The sequence below is a fragment of the Nannospalax galili genome, unplaced genomic scaffold, assembly GCF_000622305.1.
Source record: "Nannospalax galili isolate Female #2095 unplaced genomic scaffold, S.galili_v1.0 scaffold648, whole genome shotgun sequence".
NCBI classification, from domain to species: Eukaryota; Metazoa; Chordata; class Mammalia; order Rodentia; family Spalacidae; genus Nannospalax; species Nannospalax galili.
Genome location: NW_008360311.1, coordinates 3,133,279 through 3,141,045, shown reverse-complemented (window position 1 = coordinate 3,141,045; position 7,767 = coordinate 3,133,279). Strand labels below are relative to the sequence as shown.

Below are 7,767 nucleotides of genomic sequence, written 5' to 3'. Positions count from 1 at the left end.
AGGGGGAGGGGGGAGAGAGAGAGGAAGAGAGAGAGATGTTGAAAGGAAGGAGGGAGGGGGGAAAAGTTGAGAGTCTTTTTACTTGCTTTAAAGTCATCTGTGTTTCCTTTTCCTGAGAACTGTGTGTTCCCATCATCTCCAGTCTGGGCCTATGATGAATTTGTGGGTGTGAAGTTATTACTGCGTTCAATGTAGAGGGTGTTCCGCAGTTTTCTGCTCCCAGGAGAGTGAGACTAAGACACTGAGTCAGAGAGGAGCTGCCACAGCCAGGGCAGCCTGGGTACGGTCCACTCCATCAGGAATGGCTGAGGACTGGGCACGAGTGCTGCAGGTGGGCATGGCTAGAACTTGTGTTCACAGCACATGGTGGGCACTATATCTTCCCTCCAGAATAGCTCACGCTCCCGTTTCTAACTCTTTATTAAGTGAGGAAAGAAAACAAACTACATCATCATAATCTGTGCAGAGGGGTCACGAGAGCTGGGCGGGAGGATCCAGCTAATCTAAAAAGAGACTAAACACATCTTCTGTCCAAGGACTTCCAAACCTTCTTATTAGACATTGAGTTGCATATAAATCCCCTTAAATGTGTTTATAATTGTTAAACTCTAAAGCTACAAGTTAAATATCTCTGATATGTTTGCCCTTTGTGTGTGTGTGTGTGTGTGTGTGTGTGTGTGTGTACATGTGCATACCCATGTGTAGATACCCACTGGCACACATGTGGAGGCCAAAGGAGGATGTGGGGTACCCTGTTCCATCTCTCTGCCATAGTCCCTGAGACAGCTGTCTCACTGAACCCAAAGCTTGTTACTTTTCAGCCTGGCTGGCCAGCAAGCCCCAGCAATCCTCCTTTCTCTAACCACACCCCAGCATCAGCACTCGGATTACAGGCTTGTGACCCGGCCAGGCTTTTGCATGGGTGCTGGTGGTCTGAACTCTGGTCCTTATGCTTGTATAACAAGTGCTCCGACCCGCCAAGCCATTTCTCTGACCCTCTATTTATCCTTTCTGTGAAGACAAAACAGAGGATGCCACTTTCTGTTAGACTCAAGAACACACCAATAGTTTAACCCTTTCATGGATGCTTACACATTCCGTTTCAGCACAGCCTCCGGAACGAGGAACCACAAGACAGAAATCTGGAAACTCCCAATCCCAGACAATAAAGAAAGCCCTGGTGCACCCCTTGAGCTCAGGAACCCTGAGCCCTACTGCAAGCTGGCACTGGACATTGACTTCTTCGAGCCTTCTGATTTCTTGACTTTAAAACCCAGTCCACCTCAGTCACACACGTCTGATTGCACTATTTTCGGTCCTAGCTTTCTGAATTCCTCACGATCCCCAGCACTGCACTACCACTGCCTTGGTCTGACCCCCTCAGTCTTCAGGTCTATCCTCTTAGACTCTCCCATCTCTTCCCTCCTCTAATGCTGAGGATGATGGAACTCGGGGCTTTGCACATGCTGGGCAAGCACTCAGCCACTGAGCTACAGCCACGGCCATTGGTTTAGTGCCACGGGGTCTCACTATATAACTCAGGCTGGCCTTGAACTTCCTTGTGATCCTCTTACCGCAGCCTCCCGAATTCAGGGATTCTAGGCATATGCTGCCACACCTGACTCTAGCTTAGTCTTTCGGAGTGGACACGGAGCCCCGGCTTGTTTTGTGAATACTTTTGCAGTGGTAAGGTGCTTGAACTCCTCAAAACAAGCCTGTATTCCTAGTCCACAAACAAGGACAAGGTGTCCGGAGGGGATAGAACAAGATTCCAAAGCATCTGCAGACAGCCATGTACCTGAGGAAAGTGCCCTGTAGTACACACGTACACACTGGGGTTGAATACACAGCCAAACACGTGCTATTGAATTTATTTATCCCTTATCCCCACCTCAGGCTTTTGCAGAGACCGGTATTATACAGTTGGGCCAATTCCAAAGGTTTGAATTACAGGAAGCTGTTTTCATACACACTGGCTGGGTTACTTAACACAAAAATGAACAGAGCTGGATGCCCAAGTCCCAATAACTTACAGAATCATCATGCTGAGAATGTTCTGTTTCTAGAAGGCTCCATCTTGGTGTCATTTGAACGAAACCACAAACTTGCTGAACATTCCTACATGCAGACATGTTAACTCAAACGTGTGAGATACAACCCATGTTTACATTTTACATACTGCAATCTCAGGCCTCTGAGATTTTCAAATTAATCTAGCATTTTGTGTTAATACACATGCAACATATACAGCCACTAATTTCCCCACAGAACATATAAACCCTAACCTGGAGGGAAAACAACAGAGAATGCACATGGGGTACAACCAGCTTCAACACTGGGTGAGGACGGATTTGGGGTCTCGGGTTAACAACCAGATAGCACCGAATAAGCAGGCCGGAGATCAATGCCAAGATTTAAGATGTGAATCAACCCAGAGGACTATGACAGAGAGAGAGAGAGAGAGAGAGAGAGAGAGAGTGAGAGAGAGAGAGAGAGAGAGAGAGAGAGAGAGAGAGAGAGAGAGACATTCTGAGATGGAGGGAGGAGGTCCAGATAATAAACACAAGGCTTCAGGACTTCAGCTCTCCTGTAGGAAGTATTTTTATCTGTGGTTACAAAAGCAGTTCCGATATGGAGCCTGATGGTCTCAGCTATACAAGAAAGAGCCTGGGAAAGCAGGCCCCCTACAGCGAGGCTTGGGTGGGGAGCAGAGGGGCTTAAGCTGAGGCAGGAATGAGAGGCTTTGGTCTGCACTGTAACTGGGGCAAAGTGAGCCAGTGGCTGGGTCTGCACAGCTGGAACTTCCTGTGGGCATGGAAAGAGACTCATCTGCTGCGAGGTGGGACACAGGGACTGAGAGCAGACAAGCAAGAGCAGGAAGACTCAGGACAATCACAACCTCCACCACTAGGGATTTACGACATCACTCTGAAGCCTGTGAGCCTCGACTTACCTAAAACAGCATCTGCAACAGAAAACTTGCAAATATCTTTTTTTAGATGACGTTATGCTGATGGGAAACTGGTCCAGACCCTATAGTAACAGACAGTCAGTAATGTTTGTGGTCAAATTTAAACTCCGTTTCGTCCCACAGTTCCACATTGCACCCCAACCTTGTGTTCTCCGCCGGCTGCAGTTTAACTTTCATTTACAGAGGTCCCAGGGAAGGGGTGGACAGATGGGAATGGAAGAAGTTGCAAGGCCGGTGGAGGCAGTGGGCAAGGAACATGGCCCATGCACTGTGCAAGGACACCCAAGAGGTACCACAGGTGGATCCCGATAAGCACCTTCTCTGGGGGGAAAACGGCCCCAGTGGAGCGGGGCAAAGGCAGGTGCTGGCAGGACTATGTGCCCAGCACCTCAGAATGTGGCTCAGTGGGACAGCAGCTCTGTGCAGAGGAAACCATAGAGCCATACTCCATTAGAAGTGGTCCTATGTCCAGTAAGACTGCTGAGCTTTGTAAGAAGAGAAAATAGACACAAGACAAACAGGGAGAATGTCATGTGATGCGATGGAGGTTGGAACAGATGCAGCAGCAAGCCAATGACACCAAGGGTGGACAGCCACCAGCACTGCTGGAAAGAACGAGAAGGGTCTTACCCACAGTCTCAATGACAGAAGGACCTATGGATGCTTTGATGGTGGCCTCCAACCGCTAGCACTACTGTCCACCTCTAAGCCCCCAGTTAAGGATGTTTCATTATTCTGGTCTTAGAAAACTAGGAAGAAACTGTCCACTACTTTAATCTACTTTTAGGAGGTGGGGATGGACGTAGAACACAACTTTACTCCAAATTGGAATACATGAGATTGCATTTTTGTCTTAGAAATAATGAACAAGCTATGCAGATGTGCAGACACGGCAAATTGAATTCCTCAATGTTACTTTATTCAATAAGACATTCCATTCGGAGTTTGGGCTCATAATCACTTTTTACAGTCCGTAGTTGATTTTGCAGCAAATTTGCAAATTAAAAACACAGATGCATTCCTGCAAGAGGAGAGCTGTGAGGTAAGCATCCCTGGGCTGTGACGTCACAGGTCAGTTTTCGTTTTGTTTCTTTCAAACGTACCTTGTTATGAGACACTTTCTAGAGAAATGCATTTTTTATCCTACAAGAGATATTATTTCCATAAAAGCAACAACTGGGCCTCAATGTCTGCTTATCTTGGGGGCCTGTCACTATTGCCCCAAGGCTCAGGGTTCACAGACTTGATCAGACCAAAAGTGAGAACAGAGTGCACAGAGCAAGGTTCGGAGGCCTGGGAAGGAGGAGCTGAGCCAGCTGAAGCCAGCGCTCAGGCCAGGAAGCTTGTGAGGAGTATTTTTCTCATATAATAATATGGATAGTTCCTCTTCTGCTCAGGAGTCTTTACAAACAGGCCTTAAAATTCCAGCCACTCGGAGGTACCTGGCCATATGGAAATGGTCCTACAGGCTCCTGAGACTCTTCTCATATGAGTCTGCAGCAAAGGTGTCAGCATGCACAAGGCCCATGCAAACTTAGGCAGACAAAAACCCAGCACAGAACCATAGAAATGAACAGCAAGCCCCAATCTTAGTCGAAGAATTATTGGCAGCTGATTATTGCTGGGTGAGGAAGAGCTGATCTTCTTGAAGGGAGGGACTTTAGATAGACTGATAAACCCTGGTGGTTTTTTTAAAAAATCCATCTGCTTGGTCTATGGGTTCTCCTGTAATAAAATCCAAGTATATTTAGAGTCTAGATAGCCCAGTCAAAAAAAAAAAAAAAAAAAAAAAAGGTTGCTATGTAAGCATGAGTCTGAGTTCAAATCCTAGATCCCACATGAAAAATCTGTTCATGGTAGGTAGTTCATGCCTGCAACTCCAGAGCTAGGGAGTGGAGACAGCTGGATCCCTGGGGCTTGATGACCAGCCAGTCTAGCCCAGCCGGAGCGTTCCAGGCCAACAAGAGACCCTGTTTCAAAAACACAGTGTTGGGGGCTGGAGAGATGGCTCCGTGGTTAAGAGCACTGGCTGTTCTTCTGAGGTCCCAGGTTCAGTGCCCAGCACCCACATGATGGCTAACAATGGTCCCTAACTCCAGTTTCACGGGATCCAACACCCTCTTCTGGCCTCCTTGGGCATTGCACACATGGATACATCTGCATACATGCAGGCAAAACACATACATAAAAATTTAATAAAAATTGTTTTAAAAAGTGAACAGCTCTTGAGGAATGCACACAAGGTTGACCTTTGTTCACACACACAAGCACACAGGTGCATGTGTACCTACACAGACATGTGCATGCACATGTATACACAAACATATGCACACACAGATGCACAACATACATACACATACATGAACAAACATGCATATACATATACAGGCACAAAAATATACATGCATATAAACACATAAGCACATGCATGCAGAAAATCACATGAGCATGCAAACATGTAAACACATACACGGGTACATGCACACACATACACATAGGCACAAATACACATGCACACAAAAACATGTGCACACACATTGACATTCAAACACAAACATACCTATAAACAGAAACACATGCAAACACATAAATATGCACACACATGCACATACACACATACATGCACACAGAAACTCATACATGCATGGTCATACACAAACACATGCACACACATACACCTACATACACAAATCCATGCACACATAAATATACATACAAACATATACACATGCACATAAGCATATGCATACACAGAAACATACAAATGCATACAAACACATTCATACAAATCCATGCAAACATCTACACATCTACACACAAACACATGCACACACTTATATACAAACACACATGCATATATACAATCCCATACACACACAAACACACTTAAACACACACACACATGCATACACATACACACGTGCACCCACATGCATATGCATACATACACACAAAATCAAGCACAGTTAAAAGTAATGGCACATTCCGGTTCTGCTGTGATGGAGCTCACCACTTGCAGTACTCAAAATGCCTACATCGTGTTGTACTTAGTGACACTAAAGGTGGTTTTAACCCCCACAAAACTGAGGCAGAAAAAACACACACAGCATCTGCCAGAACAACCAGAAAGCAAACAGCAGGTTTTGGAAGAACCAAGATCCGGGTGGCTGACTCGCGGACAGGATGCTGTCCTTCTGACCAGAACAATCTGAAAGAAAGGCCCTGTGAGGTAGAGAGGGCAAGGGGAGCCCCAGGGGTAGCAAACTGGCCAGGAACCCCAACTCACGCCTGCACCTCACACCCTGCACCCCAGACCAGCATCAGAAAGGCTGGGGCAGCGGATCACCGCCTTAGCCACAGCCAAGGTCCCGATGTAAGCTGAATGTCAAGCAGACTCAGAACACAGCAGACGATGAAGCACGCAGCACGGAGCCTGACACAGCTGAAGGGCCATCTCTCGACGGCAGCAGGGATGCGCCAAGCAGTGCGTGTCCAAATCCACCACATGCTGTACAGCACTCGAAATGGCCGCCTCATAACTGCATTTATTATCAATGAAGAGGATATTAAAGAATCCGTGCCAAATAGTAGAGTCTCTACGAGGGAGGCAGAGTCTGGGAAGGAAGGGGCCAGCCTGCTAAGCTGGGGACCCAGGGACCTTCCAAAACAGCGCCACCAACTGGGGACAAAATGTCCAAATACTTGGAGCCTATGGGGGACATTCTCATTCAAACCACCACAGAGGCCCACATGCCTAGGAAGGCTTCCTGCAGAGCGCCCCAGGCCATACACAAAGTTGTCCTAAGCAAAAAGTGGTATTTAGAAAAAGATGAATTCAAAGTTAAACAAATGTCCTTATTATACAGCAAAAATGCCAATGCATATCACAGATTTCCAAAACAGGACCCCTAAACAGACAGTCCCAAACTGACTTTCCAAAGAATTTCTAAACAGAATTCTTCATTCTCTCAAGGCTCCTGTCCATGAGTTAGGCCTTGAGAACGTTTTGGATGTGCTGACCTCTTCAAATGAGCACTGGGCTGAGAGTCAAGAGACCAACCTGTAGTTCCAGTTGGCTGTAAGTAACTACACGTCCCTGAGCCTCAGTGGGTCTTTCTCCAAACTGGGGCCAGAATCTCTTCCCCAGGTCTCTTTGGATCAAACTGCGCATAACTCCACACCTTCTACAAGGAACTGAAGGGAGATCAACTTCGAAGGAGATGGCCAAATTTTCTAATAATTTTGCAAAGATACCTACTTTTCAACTCCAAAATCCCAATTGATTTCCACACAGCAGAAAATTTCCACAACTCTCACAGCCCCCTGCTTGCCATGAATGTATAACTTTCCACTGCTCTGGACACTGCTAGACAGCCGTGTGAGGTATCCTGATGCCTCAGCCATTAGCTCTGTGGTAAAGGCTGTCCACTAATTGGAATAAATTGTTCCCTCTTCCCACAAAGCTCTTGGAAAATACAATGGAATTGAGGACTCACAGGAAAACCGTCTGTGGGTGGGAGGGGCACATGAAACCTCTAAGTTCTAGGACTAAACTGCAAGACCCTGTGACTTCCGCATCACCAACTTCGATTGGCATAGTTATAATGATGTCACATAAAACATGAAGGGGTGAGTCACCCACCTTATGAGTGGAACATTCCAGAACACACCAGAATGGATCAGCTAACTATTTCTCCATGTACATAAATAATGGCTATTTACTGGATACACCATTTATTATCAGTCTTATATGCATCATTTCCTAAATGAATCGGGAATATACCAATATTGTAGTG

General features: G+C 46.3%; 1 protein-coding gene across 2 annotated transcripts in view; it reads right to left on the bottom strand.

The window, feature by feature from the left end:
- Nucleotides 1-7,767, bottom strand: part of Hhat (hedgehog acyltransferase) — a 351,875-nt gene that overhangs the window by 12,392 nt on the left and 331,716 nt on the right. The window lies entirely within an intron of this gene.